Below are 19541 nucleotides of genomic sequence, written 5' to 3' on the forward strand. Positions count from 1 at the left end.
AGCCTGATCTTGGCATCAGTATCAGATAGGCCTGTTCTCAAGTCCTGGTTGCTGAGTAACTCTGGGCAAGTTACCTTTCCTCCATAAGGCCTGACTTTTTGGGGGCTAGAAATAATTGCTTAAAATTATTGTTGTCATGAGCAAATGAGAGATTTTATATAAAGCATTTAGCATAGAGTCCAGTATGTAATAAACACTAAATAAATGTTAGCTGTTGTGTTATTTTGGTTAATAATGGGTTGCTATTTATAGAAAAAATCTAAATATTCATGGTGCAAACAAGACAGAAGTTTCTTTCTTTGCCATATGAATTGCTAGAAAGAAGATCAAGGACTGACTGTGGTTTTATGGTTACCAAGGACCAGGTTTTCTTGTACTTTGATGTTCACACGTCTGCCATCTCATGGTTTAAGATGGTTGTTGTAGCCCTGACCGTTTCAGTCATATTCCAACCAGGGAGAAAGTCTTGACTGAGAAGTTGCAAGTTATATGACTACTAACATCCTATTGGCCAAGACTTATTCATATAGCCACACTTAGCAGCAAGGGAAGCTAAGTGGCTATATGGCCAACTAAAAATTCTAATTTTTTTTTTTTTAAAGAGAGAGAGAGAGAGAGAGAGAGAGAGAGAGAGAGAGAGAGAATTTTAAATATTTATTTTTTAGTTCTCGGCGGACACAACATCCCCGTTGGTATGTGGTGCTGAGGATCGAACCCGGGCCGCACGCACGCCAGGCGAGCGCGCTACCGCTTGAGCCACATCCCCAGCCCTAAAAATTCTAATTTTTAGCTAAGTGGCTATATAGCCAACTAAAAATTCTAATACCATGTTGGAAGAGAACATACATGGGGAGGCACCTTGAAGTGTGTGTCACAGAAGCTGTAGCTTGTTTTTGAGGTAAGGCAGGTGTTCTGCATATGTTCTCCTAAGAACTGGTTCTTGCTCTATTATCTAGACATTTATCAGATACCTTTGTAAACTTGTTTGTTTTTCAGTTTTGCTAGTATATCAGGCACAGTGGCGCAGGCCTGTAACTTCTGTGACTTATGAGGCTGAGATAGGAGGATTAGAAGTTTGAGGCCATTCTCAGCATTGTCAAGACTCAACTTAGAGGGACTCTGTCTAAAAATGAAAAAAAATAAAAAGGACCGGGAGTTTAGCTCAGTAGTAAAGGACCCCTGGGTTCAATCCCAAGTAATCTCCCCCCGACAACAACAACAAAAAAGTTTTATTCTTTGGGATATCTATTGCCCTATGTTTATGAACTTTTATTGCAAGGCTCATTTCCTTGTATTCTAGATTACTTTAAAAAAAATGCTTCCAGACCTTCTAAGATCTAGAACTTGGGGCTTTATTCTTTCCATTTTCCTAGTTTTATCACTGCATATTTTGAGAGGTACAATTTATTTATTGAAATTAGTCAAGTTCTGTGGGAGTTAGTTCAAGAGTTTCCCTACTTCAGATTAATGTCATATAGACTTCAGTTACATGATTATAAATACTGAAAGACTTAGATTTAAAGAAGCTGAAAGTTTATTATCTTAAATAATATCTTTGGCATCTTGTGGCTGCTTAAAATATTGGTTAATATATGTCTGTGACAAATGGAAAATTATATATCTAAGGAAATATTTGTGATGATGATGTTGTTTTTTCCCCCTCTCAATAGATTAATGTTACTTAGCATTGATAAATTATGGTTTAGCCTAAATATTCCTTGCAGACCATGATAAAGAGTCCTGTTCATGCAGGTTCTTTAGGCAGAGTTCTTTAGGCAGAGTTCCATGCTATAACAGACATTGCACAAACCTTATTTTTAAATTAAAATCCTTTGTTGCCCCCTGTGTCTATTCTGTGACCATAATTTGGGTGTTAATCTGGGTAGATGTTTTTTCCTCATGTCAGTTTGCCAGGACAACAGGCCCAACAAATAAATGTAAAAAGCTTTGCAATGTTTTTCCAGATCTGATTGGTTTCTAAAGCTATATTTAAAATATTTGGGGTTCTTGGTTACTTAACCTTTAGCCTTTAGACTTGTAGCTACTGCCATAATTGTGCTGAACTTTTTCCATCTTTCCTAAAACTTCAATGTAAATTGTCAAAACACAGAACTAATATTTCATGGAAAGCAATGCTACTGGTTTAAATTCACACAAAGAAAAAACTGAGTCTTATATACTAAACAGCTTAGTGAATTTAGCTGAAGAATGAACTTGTTAATATAGATAGCTGAACACACAGACAACATACACCCTTGTTTTCAGCATCTCATTTGAGACCTTTGTAGTTGGAACTTTTCCCTGGTTAAAATAAAAAAATAATCATGACAATAAAGCGGTATACCCCAAATTAAAGTACCTAAAAGCCTTTTGATTGCCTATCAGTGAATCAAGTCTCCACTGTTTAATCTTAGCAGATTTGTGGCTTGGTGTGATCAGATTATACAGCGAGGTAACTCAGGCCATGTGATTTCAGAATCTTTCATTTATGGATGGGACATTTTCCTCAATAAGCTTAGAATTCTGATGCAGTTATTGACTTTAGGTAGTGGTAACATAAAGCTGCATTAAAAAAAGAAAAATCCCACACCCTTGATAAAAATGGGGAGTGGAATTTTATTTTTAGAAAGTAAAATTTGGTAAATATTATATTTATTTTCTGGTATTCATTATTTAAAATATTTTGTAGTATTTTTGTAAAGTGCATTTCACTATTACTCTAAATATGAATGCTTCTGCATTTCAAACAAAGTATTCACAATATTTACTTTTCCAATGAGATATTTTACTTTCATGACTATTTTTAAAGCATGTGCTCATTTTGGTGGAGCTGCTCTGGTGGTGTTTAAACCATATTTGCATATTTTTCTTTCCTTATGAATGTCTTGTTTCTGACTTAAAAAACTATCAAAAGCTTTTTTGTTCCATTTCAAACATGGAAATGAGTATATTTATTAATTAAATTTATTTGTTAAGTACAATTTAAATTGTTTTTGTAAGCTTTTAAAATTATTGACTGCTGGGCTCTAGTAGCAAAACATTTTAACTACTTTTAACATTTTTTTATATTTTATTTCATTAAGTTCTTTTACTATAGATACAGATATTATTCATGAATACCTTTATAATAAATTAGAATCTAGGGGTGTAGGTATGTTTATATGCATTATATATTAAATGTATCACATGGTAGTATGAAAATCTCCCTTATTAGTAATTATACTTTGTAAACACATTTCTTAATAACTTTCTAGACCTCTGTTATATTGTGCAGTGCACCACATTTAACATTTTTCTGTCATTGAACATTTAGATTTAGATTGTCTGCTGTTAGGAATAATGCTGTAACAAACATCCTTCTATATTTATCTTTTGTGTCTCCAATTATTTTCTTAAATAAATTTCTAGGCACAGAATTACTGCCTTAAAGGGGTATGAAAAAAATTTAAATACTCTTGATACATAAAGAGCTATGTTCATTCGTGTATTCAAAATTTTTTTCTAAGCAGCAATATTATATCATGCCCTTGGGATCCAATAAGGGCATGATATAAATAAGACCTAGTTTTCGCTCTCCACTCACAGTCTAGCTAGGGGACAGTCACATGTACAAAAAGGCTCAAGTTCTCCAGAAAGTTTGTACTGCTTTACATATCACTAACGCTGTCAACATATGCAAGTATTTTTGGAATGTGTATATATGTGTTCTTTTGGAATTAGTGCATCATGGAATACTTTTAGGAAATAAAAATATTTTTTATTGGTTATTGCATATCATGAATTACATACCTAATAATTTTTAACATTATTGATCTAGCAAAACTTTGTTAGGTTCAGTGTCCTCATTTTTGCAGGAAAGCATTTATAGACACTTTTAACATGTCCTTATTTCCATAATTTTATGAGACTTTCTCAGCATGTTCTCAAATATTTAGATAGTTTCTGCAATTGATAAATAGAACACTCCTATGACATTTGGGACAGTTAATGAAGAACTCATATTTATTAAAACTATCTTACTTTTGCTTTGTTCTCTTATTCAAAGACAGAAAGATAATTATTTTATATGTATTCTTTATAAATGTGGAAAAGTCATATAAGAGTAGAATCTATCCACAGTAGTGAAAACTCATGGTAATGTTATTATATTTAATTTATGGATTCTTCAGCACCTGTTGCCTTAATATTCAGGACAGAAATAGCAGATTTTCCAGATTTTGGACAGTAGGTTGATTGACTGCAACTATATAAGTAGTATGTTAAGTATCTGGCAGTCAAAAATAATTATTTGTCATAAGAATGCAATAAGGACACTTTGGAGGGGAAAACTGCCACATATTTAGTGTTGTCTGAGAGTTGGGAGGGAAATGTGACTCTCATGGAGCATTGAGCTGTATTCTCAAGTCAGAACACACAGTCTTTGGTAATAATTATTCTATTCACTGCTCAATAGATTTCCCACATGTGAAGGCTGCCAAGCTCTTCTGGCTTCTAATTTAGGACCTAAAGGGATTTTCTTACTGGGTTAAAAAATGATTTTGAGCAACTGTATGACCTTCCCCATTCATTAAAAAATGTCCACAGACTGGCATTGTATGGACTGTGGCAAGATAAATTATGTGACTGAACTGTTTTCCAGAGTGTGCTTTTTCAGGATATATACCACATGTTTTTCTTGTCCATTAGATTTTCTCAAGACTTTCTTTATGACTGAGTGTTATGATCTTCTTGCTTAAATGAGCAAGCAAACAATTCTTAGTAAATATGTAGGAGAGATGGTATAACATCTACCATTGTATACTTTTAAGTTTTATCCATTTGTATTTCATTTAATCATGATGAAATACATAATTTTATTTGTCAAATGAAATAAATGAAGTAGGTTGCTTATTACATCATGAAAATTCTTGATGTGTTATTGTTATTTTGATTCCTGGTTTACTACATCCTTACATTTTATGTTTGAATTTGTATTTGATAAGAATATTTGGTTTTGATATTATTTTGAGATTTAGTTTTTCAATATGTATTATATTGTCAATATCTATCTGTATTTTTGCAGGTGTCAGTAATGCACTCTTTTTAAGGGATGTGTAACATTCCATAGTGGGGAGTTGACTGAATTTGTATCCACATTTTCCAAAATAGCATTTGGATTATTTTCAGATTTTTGTTATGAATACTGTTAGCCATGAATATTCTTGCACATGTTATCTTCTATACATGTATAAGATTTCCTCTAGTATCTACCTAGGAGTATAATTTCTGGGTTATAGAGGATTTGAATGTTACAAGTTAATGTTATACTGCCTTTCAAAGTAGTTATATCAGTTTATATATTCCAAGTGGCAATACCTAAGAAATATTGATTAGCCATATTCTCTCTAAACACTTGACATTATCCAACTTTTACATTTGCTAATTATGTGACTGGGTTTATAATGGTCTTCATTTTCGATTCTTCTATTAATAATGAGATTAAATTTAATTCAAATTCTTATTGCCATATATTTTCCTAGTGTTTTTTTTTTCCTTCTTCTTCTCAGTACTGGGAGAAGTATTGAGCTACCTCCCTACCCTAGCTTGCTTTCTTTTTTCTTATTTTGAGACAGGGTCTCACTAAGCTATATTCCTTTTTTTTTAAATGCCTATTCATGACTTTTGCCAAGTTTAAATAATTCATGGAGCTTTGGTAATAATTTGTTATAGGAGCTCTTTATATATTTTTTGATACTAAACCTTTGGTGATTATAGGGATGGGAGAAATCCTGTTCTACTTTGTAACTCATGTTTTTACTTTTTTAAAGCAACATTTCAGTGATTACACGTTCTTGCTTTAAAAAGAGTCAAGTTTATCAATATTTTATTTTATAATGAGCACTTTTATTTCTCTCTCTTTTACAGTCTTCTCCATCAAGGTCAGAAAGAATTTTTTAAAAACTTAACTAAAATTTTTAAATTTTAACTTCTAATATTTTAAAGTCCTTGATCCATCTGGAACTAACCTTAGTATGATGTGAAATAGAGCTTCAATTTTCAATTTTAGCACAGAAATTCACCACCTCTGTCATATAATCAAGTTATATCTGTGTGTGGAATTTATTTTTCTTGGCTGTCTTCTATTTCATGGGTCAGTGTACCTATTCCTGTCCAGATTTATTTTGTTTCAATTAGTTGACTTCATCCTGATAGCTGATAGGACACAATTTCTTTCCTTTCTCCCTCTCTCCCTCTCTCTCTCTCTCTCTCTCTCTCTCTCTCTCTCTCTCTCTCTCTCTTTCTTCAGAAGTACTTTGTCTGTTCTTTCATGTGAATTTTTAAATCACCTTCTCGTTTCATGAAAACCTTCTTAGAATTTTTTTTTTTTTGGATTATGTTCACCTTTCAGGTCATTATGAAGAGAATGTCCTCTTCATGGTATTAGGTCTTCTAATTATGACTCTGGTATATCTCTCAATTTATTTAATGTTTTCTAAGGGTTTTAAATTTTTCCCTGTTTGAATCTTATATCTCTTTTAAAAATATTTCTTTCTGGCTACTTCATATTTTTGGTGCTCTTATAAATCTAAGTTTTAAATTATGTAGACTAGGTAGTTATTGCTGGTATATAGACATGTGATTAATTCTTGAATATTAATCTGGAATCTATCACCTTGCTAGACTTGCCTTTTTAAAGATAATAATTATTGGTAGGTTCTTTTGGACTTCTTGTATGTACATTCATAGTTGTCATTTTTGTTTCTTCATTTTCATTCCTTTTGATAACCCCCCCCCCTTTTAATGTTTAGGAACTCCATGATAATGGAGAGGTGCTGATAATGGGCATTCTTTTTATGTTTTTTATTTTAAAGGTTGTACTTTTAATGTTTTTCCATGAGGTGTGATGCTTGTTATAGTGTGTTTTGTTTAAATAAGTCAGATGAAGAATATCCTGCCTATATTCCTAAGTTACTAAAAGTTTTTATCAGAAATTTACTAAAATTTTTATCAAATGCTTTTCTAAATCTAAACAATACTCTTTGAAGATATTATATATATATATATATATATATATATGATAAAATATATATTAAAAAACAAATTAATGATAATATGATTGAAGGATAGTTATCACAGATTGAATACAGAGAAATACTTGATAGTTGTAAGTTGTTAATGTTCTAGTTCTTGTGTCAAGTGATAGGTCATGAAGTTGTATTATATTGTCTAAAACATACTAGTATATGCATAAAAACATATACAAAAGTGGCTCTTGCATGGACCATTAAGGAGATATAAGCATAGTATTTTGAACAAATAATTATGATTAATCTAATTCTGTGGTTTAAAAAATATTTCATATTTTCTTTTAGGAGACTGTGTTGCATTTATTCCTAGATTGATAAAAAGTGTTTTTAAAAAATGCCCTTATTTGTTCTTAGTTGTTATTGATTAAGCCCCTTTCTAATTTTAGAGACCTTTGGGAAGTTTTTGGTTGTAAGACTTGATGTCATTACTTATATGTGCCTTAAGGGCTTGCACATCCTAGGAGTGAAAAGTTCCATGATTATTGCATGCTCTTACTTAATGGCTCTCACTTTTTGTTTGACACGGTGAAGAATGTTCTGTAGTGTATAAAAAGCTTGCTTGCTCCTTTCTTTTGGTAATTTAGGCCATACATTCTATAAATTTTCATCCTACCCTGTTCTATCCATCTCATCCCATTCCCTCATGCAGGAGGATCACAAGTTCAAAGCCAGCCTCAGCAACACAGTGAGGTCTGGAGCAAATTAGCTGAGAACCTGTCTCAAAATAAAAATACAAAGGACTGGGGATGTGTCTCAGTAGTTGAGTCCCCCTGGCGTCAGTCCCAAGTACCAAAATAAAAATGAAAAAATAAAAGAATCATGGTGCCAAAATATTCTTTTTTAAAAAAATATTTATTTTTTAGTATTTGGCGGACACAACATCTTTGTTTGTATGTGGTGCTGAGGATGGAACCGGGCCGCATGCATGCCAGGCGAGCGCGCTACCGCTTGAGCCACATCCCCAGCCCCCAAAAATATTCTTACCTCTTACTTCTTAATCAGAGACTTTTCTATTCTGTCTTCACTGTTTCTTGAAGAGAGGGAGACAGATGATACTCTCAGCCAAGCCCTTTCTAAGGACAGCCCACAGATAGAAGTATTTGGGATGATAATGATGCTGAGAACAATAATGATCACAACAATTGCCTCTGTAGGGAGACCTCTGTGACACCACTGTGCGCATGCTTTACCTCAGCATCTCACTGGATTCTTGCCTAATTCCCCAAAGTAGTTCTTCATGTTGATACTAGCAAGCTGAGGCTTAGAGAGGTTTAATACCTAGCCCCGTGTTGTACAATTGGTGATTGGCAAAACCAGGAGGTACTTGCTGGTCTTCACTACAAACCCACAGTTGCATCCACTTCCTTATCCAGGTGCTATTACCTGGAGAATCTATCTCCCTCTAATTTTTGGATGCAGGAAAGTATGCAGAGCCCATACCTGGTGGGACCTAGTAGGAATGTGACTTTAGTTAGATTCTTTGTGCTGTTTATGAAAGCTAGCTACCTGCCAAGGCAAGAGAGGTTCTGGAAACTTTGGGGACTCCTTGGTTATTTTCCACTGAAAATTAAATCTAAAATGATTTAATGCTGGGAATGGTAGGTTTGAAAGATTTTGTGTTATTCATTTTGGATAGGGAATATTTAGATATGTGGCATTCGTGACTGTATTTTGGATTTTTAAGTTAGAAAACAAGGATTATAAAAACCTTTGGAAAATATCTGTAGCATGCTGAAATTAAGTGAGAGCTTAATAAAAATATGCATTAATGCAGGAATCCACTGCCCTCACAGTAAGCACAAGAGATCTCTGTTGAACTTTGGGAAAAATAAACTTTCTCTCTTGGTTTTTATGGGGGTGGCACTAAAATTTGGTGGTTGTGCCCAGGAGTGGGATAGTGGCATAGAATGCAAACAGTCTACAGGAACCTTCAGGTTCTTTAAAACACAACCAAATTAAACATTAACATGGTCTTTATAGAATGAATCCCTGATTCCTTCATTCTACACAGACATTTTTTAAAAAAATCAACTTAAAAAGATAATTGACTTTTCTATTTTTACCAAGTATTTAAGGATAAAAGGATAATTTTTTTGTTTAAAGTTTTTTTCTTCTCCAGCACATCACCAAAAAAGTGACAGAAGTTTTAAAGAATTGTTAAATTTTATTTTTTCCCATATTCTGTCTTAATTCAGTTAATATAAAATGCTCAACAAGCAATTTCCCTTCATATTTCAGCTTGATGAACAAGTATTTTCATTGCAAATGAAGTATGTCCTGTAAATGATTAAACATTAATAAAAACAAGAATCAACCTGATTTGTTTCAACACCTTTATTTCTCTGCAGGAGGTGACATTCTTTTTCTGTTTTTCAAGTGCCATTTTTTTTCAGACTTCCTTTGGCTGAAGGGTTATATATTTAGTTTGGTTTTGAATTCAGTGAAGACTATGATTGAAATCAAAATGAAAAATAATGTCATGCTTTTCATATTCTGTTTATAAAAATCTTGTACATTTAGAAGTTTTTGACTGTAGAGTTTCTGTGGCATTCAGTGTTTAGAATTGTAGTTTCTGGTGACATTTGAATAACATACAGTATAACCTGGCAACCCTATTAGATTTTCCATTTAAGCACTGTTTGAAAGATATAAATTTACCAAAAGCTGACAGATAATTTTGCATATGGAAGAAATTAGGTTCAACATTCCAGGGTGACCTTTTCTTAAGTATTCTTTAGGATACCATTAAGAAAGTAGTAATCACAAATCTTTGGCTTATATCTAATATGTGATGTGATTTTTGTTACTTCTACCTAACATGGCAGTAAATTTTTTGTCATTTTTTATTTGTCAACTCATTTGGCAGAGTTTGTTCCCTGAGTTACTGTTTCCGGTGACAAGATAATCACTATTGGAATAGATCTGCCCACTCAGATTCTGATTGGCACAAAGTAGGTGCTAAGCAAATAATATCTGAATGGACTAATGCTGGATGTTGAATGAGGAAATGATTGGCTTTTCTGCATATCTATTTCAGAAAAGGTGTATTATTTAGTGTTTAAGGTGAACTTCTCCCTTCATGTCATGGCTGTTCATTCAGTGTTTAAAAAATTATCTTCACCTGGACAATTATTTAAATTTCTAGTCTTTAAATGTTACCTCCAGATTTAGATAAAAGTAAAATTATAGTGTTGGCTATAAGAGAACAGGGAAAAAAATTCTTAATTTCTGGGTTTTAGGAGGGATTGGAAAAAAGATTTTCCTGGAAGGAGCATGATTCCACTCTAATATGAGAACTAAATTTAGTGATTCTAGTTGCATAAAGCTTTGGCAGCTACTCATGAGTGGATCCAATATCCCTTGTTGATTTTTATATATGTGCTTTGCTATACTGACTTTGCTAACAAAAATGCTGATTGTTAATTTATTGATGCCAAGCAGTTATAGAACCAATTTTATATAGTACACTGAAAACTAGACTGAAAATGCTTTAGTTATTTAATTTGTTTTTTATATTATCTCATGCAATTGCATATGTACATATAAAAATTTTATTGATTTTATTATTTTTATATTTCAGAATTTTTTCAAGCTTTAGTTGAAAATTTATGCTCTGTACCAGTGAAATTACAAGTCCTTTGAAAGATAATCCTAAGTAATCTATTATTTTTTTTCTTTTTTTTATTGACTATTTAAAGCATTACATAGCTCATGATATATCATCTTTCATACATTTGACTCAAATTGTGTTTTGAACTCCCATTTTCACCCCAAATACAGATTGCAGAATCACATCTGTTACATATTCACATTTTTACATAATGTCATATTAGTGACTGTTGTATTCTGCTACCTTTCCTATCCCCTACTATCCCCCCTCCCCTCCCCTACCCTCCCATCTTCCCTCTCTACCTCCCTAAGTAATCTATTATAATGAGAATATTTTATTGCTTTTTTTTATAATGTGCTTTTTTGTTTTGAGATGGTGTATCATATGGTAGGAAATGTTCACTCTCAATCTCTAAATGTATGACCAATGAATTAGATATGCAGAGAGCAGAGAGGCTAAAGGTCCCTCTGTAAATCAATATTGTTTATTTTTACAGTAGATCTTTCCCATATAGCGAGTGGTACTATAGAAGAGTCCCTGCAATAACATTATAATTAGATATGCAACTTTAGTTTTATCCTATTGTTTTTAAGTTTATAAATTTCTTCCATAGTTATTTGAGATAAAGTCAAATGTTGAAACTCAGCATGTAATTAAACTAACTGAGATTTTGAGTATCATTTAGGATGTGATTTGCTTAATGAAACTGTAAGTAAGTAAGTAAATAAATAAACAGAACTATTTTTTTCTCTTAGTTAATAGAACATCTTCTAGTTACTTAACAGGTCTGTTCTTGGCACTTAAAATAGGTAGTGAAGTTGTTTGTTGATTTAGTATCTCCAAAATCAGTAACTAGAGTGTGGCTATTTGGTTTTTCTAGAAGCAGTGCTGAGAAGAGCACCAAGGGGCATCTCTCCCTGTCTACCATGTAGGACTCTTATAATTATTATTAACAATAATGCTTCTATTTTCTATATTTATTGTTACTATCTTCATCTGATTTGTGAAAAAATGGAAGCAAAAGGGATTGCTTAAGATATTGTGGTTAGGGGCTGGGGATGTGGCTCAAGCGGTAGCGCGCTCGCCTGGCATGCATGCGGCCCGGGTTCGATCCTCAGCACCACATACCATCAAAGATGTTGTGTCCGCCGAGAACTAAAAAATAAATATTACAAATTCTCTCTCTCTCTCTCTCTCTCTCTCTCTCTCTCTCTCTCTCCTCTCTCACTCTCTCTCTTAAAAAAATAAAAATAAAAAAAGATATTGTGGTTAATTCTGGGAAAAGTTATAAAGAATAACTCATGTCCTACTCCTAGCCTAGGGCAAGCTGGTATCATAGTGCAGCAAGCTGGTATCATAGTGCAGCAGATGTATTTATTATTTTTAAATGGATGGTCAATCAGTGTATGTGAGGAAAAAGTGAAAGGAGGAGTTGTATCTGTTAAGAAGCAGTGTGGCAAACAAGAAAGGGTGTGAGTTTAGATCCAACTGACCTTGTCCTCCAGTTCATGTTCTCTGGCTTTATTGCCAGGCAAGGCTACCTTCTAGGTTCTAAAGTGTCAATAAAAGGAATTAAGTTGATGAGTTGATTAAATAGTGTAGTTGAAAGTACCTAATATGATGTCTGATGTTTATAGCAAGAAACACAATATAGGCTAATTTTCTTAAGTACTCACAAGTCAGAATGTAAAATATTGGTTGAAAAATAAAAATTTGAACTTGAAGGCAAGGAAAACTTTTATCTCTAGTATTTTTCCTTTATATCTCTTATTCCTTTAGTGTTGCTATATTAGGGAATGAATTGACAGATTTTTCTGAAGAACAAGTTGCTTATGCAATGTGGGTCTGCTCCAAATAAGAGGGGACTTTACTAAAGAGAGGAGGAAGAAGAATGGAATGAAAAAGATTCACTAAATCAAAATTCTCATGAAATGCTTCTTACAGTCAGGACTATTTTGAATTTTTATGACATGGTTCATTAGAAGATCATCAAAAATACCAGCTCTGAGATCAATTATCCACTTTTCTCTTTTTTATTGCCACCATCTTGGTTTAGGCTACCATTATAATCCTATGTTCACTTTAATTGGCTGGCAACTATTTCCTACCTGTCTACTGTAGACCTACCTTCAACCCATTTGTCATTCTACATAAATTCTGATCATGTTATTCCCTGCTTCCCATTGCTTAAATAAAGTCTCAAATACTTGACATGGCTGTTGATTGGTACCTGCCAAACCTCATCCCTCTCTGTTTATATCACCAAACTCATCCTCCACACCTGCTCCTTTTCCCATCTGTCTTCTAGTTTTTCTAACAGGCATTGCACCTCTTGCTTCAGGTCTTTGCTAGAACTGATTGCCCTTTCCCTTTCCTTTACACTTGATTAACTTTTACTCACTTTGGGGAAGTTTTGCTGCTCCCTATGCTAGATTGGATCTCCCTTGTCCTTTTCTCTCACATTTCTTCCCTAGAACTGATCACAGGGAGTAACAGTGAATTTTATTTTTGTGATCCTCTATTTTCCTAACAGACTGGAGCTCCATTAGAATAGTGGCTGGGTCTGTTTCAGCTCTCAGTTGCTGAGCACAGTCTTGGAAATAGAGTAGGGACATATTGGATTTTTTTTTTTTTTTTGAATGAAGAGTTGCAAAGGATCACACAATATTCTCTGGAACAGCTTTGCTTCCTGTTTCATTCTTGGGGCTACCTAAAGATGGATACGGATCTGTGTTCATAGTAAGCTACACATGTTCTACCACAATGACTAGGCACCAAGCCTTTATTCTGCTATTTACACTTAAAAAATTTTTTAAACTTTGCTTAAATTTGGTATTCTTCATGATATTTTAGTGAATGCTGTCATGTCATGTTAAAAAAACAGTATTTTTAATTTATTTAACAAATTACTTTTTTTGTCAAGTCATTGAATTACAAGAAGTGACAACCTTTAAATATTATTATTCAAATAAGTTTTTAAGGGAGGAGTGTTTTGGGGGACTGGAGGGAGGGAAAGTCAAGCAATTCAGATTTTCTCTTAAAGTCTCTCCTTATTTATTGTTTTGTCTTGAACCTCAAGGCTATCTCTTTGCAGTACTGTGTGTCTTGTGATGAGAGTGAGAGAAAGCTGAGATGAAGAGTAAAGGTGAAACTGAAAAATGGAACTCTCTAAGGGCTTGTTTCAAATGCATATGTTCATTTCCTTATAATAAGTGCTTCTTGGCTATTTTGTGGTGGTATATGTTCCTACTTTAAAATGGACATCTTCTATTTTGATAGAAAACTCATGGAATGTCTGGAATTCTGCTTAGAAAAAGGGATTCTGCATCCTGCTGTGACACAGCAAAGTACTTGCTTTTTGTTAGTTGTGGTCAAGTGGAAAGGCATCCCAGGATGGACTCAGAAGTTCAATATTGTACCCCTAAGAAAACATGAGAATAGTTAGATGTACAGCAGCTAAAAATGAGAGAGACTGTATATATTTATTTTAAAAAATTATTATCCATTCATTTGTTTAATATTTATTTTTTAGTTATAGGTGGACACAATGCCTTTATTTTGCTCTATGTGATGCTGAGGATCTAACCCAGTACCCTCATGAATGCTAGGCGAGTGCTCTACCTCTGAGCTTCAACCTCAGCCCTCAATTCACTTTTAAATTGTAATTTAACTGGCCATTTTGGCTTTGTGTTTTATTTTGAAATTACTTACTTTATAAAGCATTGTTTATGAACATTTATATTCACTTTGAATAAATTGAACTAATTAGTAGTTTAATATAATTATTGCCTCTGTGACGTTTCTGTAGTTCTTATATATGAATACCAGAGCTACTGTACTAAAAAAAATATAATAATCCGTGCAAATAACATTGAAAACATAATAACAATAACTTTGTTTAGAAACTTTTTTCTTTTTTAAAAAATATATATACATGACAGGGCCTGGGGTTGTGGCTCAGTGATAGAGTGCTCACCTCGCATGTACAAGACCCTGGATTCGATCCTCAGCACCACATAAAAATAAATAAATAAAATAAAGGTATTGTGTCCAACTACAACTAAAAAATTATTTAAAAAAGATATACATGACAGTAGAGTATATTTTGACATATTATACATACATGGAATATAACTTATTCTAATTAGGATCCCATTCTTGTGTTTGTATATGATGTGGAGTTTCATTGGTCTTTTCTTCATATATGAACGTAGGAAAGTAATATCCAATTTATTGTCCTGCCTTTTCTATTTCCATCCCCCATCCCTTCCCTTCATTCCCCTATGTCTAATCCAATGAACTTCTATTCTTCCCTCCCTCTCCCTTATTATGTGTTAGCATCCACATATCACAGCAAATATTCAGTCTTTGTTTTTTGGGATTGGCTAATTTTGCTTAGTATGATAGTCTCCAGTTCCTTTCACTTACTGGTGTTATACTCAAATTCGGGACCCCCAAAAGACCACCAGAGACTCAGATCTATGTAAGCAGCAAAGAGGTGTTTGTTGCCAGTTAGCTCGGTCCTCCATGCGCACACAGCAACTGGTGAGAGGCCCCGAGCCCAGGGTTTGCAGCAGTTTTATACATTCTTTGGGGAAGGCAGGGACCCCACATACATCATAGCATCTCTTAGCAAATTATCACACACTGCGGGAAAATCAAGCAACAACTCTAAAACATGATTAGCGTATCAAGTGGTGGGAAAGTATCTGGAAAGGATTATTGGTTAGTTCAAGGGGTTGACGCACTTAAAATGATTGGTTTAATACGTGAGGGTGTCCCAAGGGGGGTGCATGCCAAGCTGCAGGGCTTCTAGTTTAGATATTGGTCACCACACCTAGATGGGGGCCATCTGGAATTTCAGATATTTTGATATCTTGGCCTATCTTAAGCGATCACCATCTGCGGCTTTTCCAAGAACTGTTTCCACAGAGCTTTTCTGTGGTATTTTCCTGACTTTAGGACTGCAGTAGGTCAGGGGTTAAGTTTCAGAGCAAAATGAGTTCCCAAGTAGAATGAGGTTGCTTAGGTCTTTCACTGGCAAATGCCATAATTTCATTCTTCTTTATGGCTGAGTAATATTCCACTGTGTATAAATACCACATTTTCTTTATCCATTCACTGTTGAAGGGCACCTGGGTTGGTTCCATAGCTTAGCTGCTATAAACATTGATGTGGCTGTGTCACTATAGTATGCTCATTTTAAGTCCTTTGGGTATAAACCAAGGAATGGGATAACTGGGTCAAATGGTGGTTCCATTCCAAGTTTTTAAAGGAATCTCCATATTGCTTTCTGTAGAGTTGCATAAATTATGCTAGTCTTTACAAGTCTTGACTATGTCATTCTGCCATATGTGTTAACTGTTTCAGTAACTGGGCTGATTGAATTTCTAGTCATACAGAGGTTCATCTTATTTTAATTTTCATTATATTTTATCATTTTCACTATGAGAAAACATGATTGACAGATCCACAAAATTGATTAGTGTGGGTTTAAAAAAAAATCCCAGTAATGCTTTTAATTTATTTTCGTACAAATATGCAAAGAGGTAATCACCAATAAGTAACGATGTTAAAAAAATTGGTGCATAAAATTAAACACAATAATGGATTTCATTGAGACATATTCACATATGCATGTAATATAATTTGATTAGTTTCATTTCCCAGTATTTCCCTTGCTCTCCCCTCCTCCTTCCCCTTGGTCCCCTTGCTCTATGCTAATGATGTCCTTTCTATTTTCAGGAGACCCCTTTTTTCTCTCTATTTTCCAGATTAATGTGGAGTTTTTTGCTTCACTGTTTATTCCCTTCATGATTAACCAGAGACTCCAAATTGCTGATATTCAGTTTTTAAGTTTACTGGAGCTAATAAGTATGTAAAATTCTTTTAAGGCCTTCATTTTCCATATTGTGGATATAAAATCTCTTGGGAAATACAAGAATTCAAGGGGGAAAAAAAGAAAATTAGATATTTTTCTTGCATAATCATTATCTTATAAGCTCCATAGAGACAAAAGCAACCATTGTACTCTGAAGGAGTTTTTTTAGAGAAACTTTTATTTAGCTCTCTGGACAGAGTAGCCCAGAAGAAAAATCTGTTCTAATTAATAGCTTCCCCCCTCCCCACACTTTACTTAGTATAACAATTTATTGAAACTTTACTCTTGCTGGCTGTCATGGCTAGTATCATTAGTCCCAGCTACTGTGGCGGCTGAGGCAGGAAGATTCCTTGAGCTAGGAGTTCAAGGTTAGCCTGGGCAACATAGTGAGACCCCATCTCAAGAATAAAAAACAAAAACCAAAACCATTTATTCTGTTTTTACTAATACACAAAACAAAATTATCAACTACTTCCATAATAACAATTTTTTTTTATTTTTTATTGATTGTTCAAAACATTACAGAGCTCATGATATATCATCTTTCATACATTAGACTCAATTGGGTTTTGAACTCCCATTTTTACCCCAAATACAGATTGCAGAATCACAACTGTTACATACTCACATTATTACATAATGGCATATTAGTGACTGTTGTATTCTGCTACCTTTCCTATCCCCTACTATCCCCCCACCCCTCCCCTCTCCTCCCATCTTCCCTCTCTACCTCCTCTGCTGTTGCAAAAATTTTGAAATCTAAGTATGTAGATTAGTGGAAAAGACTGCTCTGTCTGGTGTCAGCAGGCTAGAGAGCAATTAATTGATTTCATCATCATAATCTTAATCTCTGACCTTGGAGAAACAACCCTGAGGGGTTTCAGTTTTCTCATTACAGCCTTAGACCATTTTTTTCATCAAATCAAGTGATACTTTGCTTGACTACTTCATGTCTAAATGACAAGCAAATAAAGAGAATTATTTTTACTTATTAAGTGATATTTTATCTTAACATATCTTCTGTGAAAAAGTAGAGGATAAGTTGGAAATTAATTGATGAAGGAGTTTGGAGTTTCCCCTTAATTGAGTTCTTTATTGAACTCATTCAGGCATTGATTTAGAATCCAATAAGCAGTAAAGGAGCCCGTCTTTTCTCCTCATTTCCTTATTTTATAATGTGGAATGAGAATCAGAATAAGGGAGAATATGTAGAAAAATGTTCATCCTGTGTTGTAGAAGGGTACAAATATAACAGGAATCCAAAGGATGTAGTGATGAACTTTCCTTGGATGCAGTTGGAGTTGTGCTAGTTAGTGATGATGTTGGTGGCAGTGGTGACGGAAGGGGCAGGCTTAATAGAAGATGTGATTTCCAATAATGATTCTGGGAATTTTTATTGAATACCTTCTATATATGAACTTTTGTCTCTGTTAGAGAGCCACTAACAAGACAACGATTCTGCTCCCATGGAGCTTATGTATTAGCGGGAAGAAATACCTACATTTAAAATGCAGGTATTATTATAGGTAGAAAGAAGGGAGGTCATTTATGGACATCCCTGTTCAGTATTCCCTTGGATGGGTCTTTTATGCTTTGTGGAAAGTCAAAAACACACAAGGGTAGCTTAGCCTGATTGGAGGAAGGACATTTCTCTCTGAGAACAGAAGGGAGAAAGGGAAACTGGGAATTGACACTTGATCCCTGGAAATTTACATATTGATGGGGGAGGGGGAGAACTAGAGAGAGAAATAAAGAGGGGAATGCTCTTATCTAGAGGCTTTTGTTTTTTCAGCAAACTGCAGGTGAGGCCCTGAGATTGGGGTTAGGGGTGTGTGTTGGGGTGGTTGAAGGAGAGAAGAGTAGGTAGGATATAGTTGTCTGAGATGTGAATACGTGCTTAAAAGTACAGCAAGATTTCTATGCACTATTGAGTGTCCATTTGGGGTGGTCATCATACTTAGGTAATTTTTTTCTACAAATGTTCAGTTCCTTGGCTACAGATTAATTGCTGGGATTTTAAAACAGTTTTATAGGTCTAAGGAGTTGCCAATAAATTTGATGAGTGCACGGATTCTTGACCTATTCTATACAGATCTGATGGAACCTAAGTGTTTGTCTAAAAATCCTATAAAGTGTGTGTTCATTCAGCCAAAATTAAAACTGATTTCTTAATTCTAATTCTTTTTATGCATAAAGACTTTTGCAAGTTAAAAATGTCTCACCCTCTTTTTAAATTGATGTATCAATCCATTAGCCTGCTTTTTATAAATGGAATAAATTGTACCAGGTGAAAGAGTTATTACTGAAATTTTTAGTTTTTGAAGACTAATGTAATTTTAGTAATGTAGAAAAAAACCCTGCTTTCTGCCAGTTCTGTCTAAACATGAAGATCCTTCCTCCACCTACTCTCACCTATTATTTTCAGGACTGCACTGCTCTCTGCATTTGTTTCTTTTAACAGTCCTATAATATTTTCATTCAAAAGCTTTTAGTTACCATTAGGAATGGATCCAAAATCAGAACCGAAATTAATAGACAATACTTTTGAACAATGCTTAGTTACATTCCATTGTTCAATATCTATCTCCATGAAATTCTTTTCTTGACAGTGAAGTAGAGTTTAAATAGATTATAGGATCACTGCGTGAGGACCTAAGAAACACTTTTAAAATCTAGTTATCCCTTTGAAACTTTTGTCTATTTCCTTTTTTAAATCTCCCCTTGGATAGTGTTTTATCCTGGAAATTAATTCTATAGCCCCTTTTGTTTTAAAAGTACCTTACTTTATTTAAAAGTACCTTACTTTTCTTAGCTCATCATACATTGTTATTTCTGCCCAAGTTACCATCAGTGAAGATGGTTTAATCCATTTTCATTTCCAACCTTACAAGTTTGTATTATGAGTGTGCCAAGTACAGTTTCTTTTGCTTTGAGTTGAATGTAACTTCAGCTACCACAGTGGCCTAAGGGAATTTTCATTCCC

At 34.0% G+C, this 19541-nt stretch overlaps 2 protein-coding genes across 5 annotated transcripts in view; one reads left to right on the forward strand and one right to left on the reverse strand.

Annotated features, from left to right (window-relative positions):
• The window catches only part of FSIP1 (fibrous sheath interacting protein 1), a 233583-nt gene that overhangs the window by 138174 nt on the left and 75868 nt on the right, over window positions 1-19541 (forward strand). The gene's annotated exons all lie outside the window — the stretch shown is intronic.
• Window positions 1-19541, reverse strand: part of LOC308646758 (uncharacterized protein) — a 97195-nt gene that overhangs the window by 21536 nt on the left and 56118 nt on the right. Inside the window, exon 2 of one of the 4 annotated variants that reach the window (XR_014021474.1) lies at window positions 8060-8184. The exons of the other annotated variants lie outside the window; for them this stretch is intronic. The gene's annotated coding sequence lies outside the window, so the exon portion shown is untranslated. Of the gene's footprint in view, window positions 1-8059; window positions 8185-19541 lie in introns of those variants that run through there. 4 annotated transcript variants of the gene reach the window in all.

Source organism: Spermophilus citellus (genome assembly GCF_964194105.1).
Source record: "Spermophilus citellus genome assembly, chromosome: 4".
In the NCBI taxonomy this organism is placed as follows: Eukaryota; Metazoa; Chordata; class Mammalia; order Rodentia; family Sciuridae; genus Spermophilus; species Spermophilus citellus.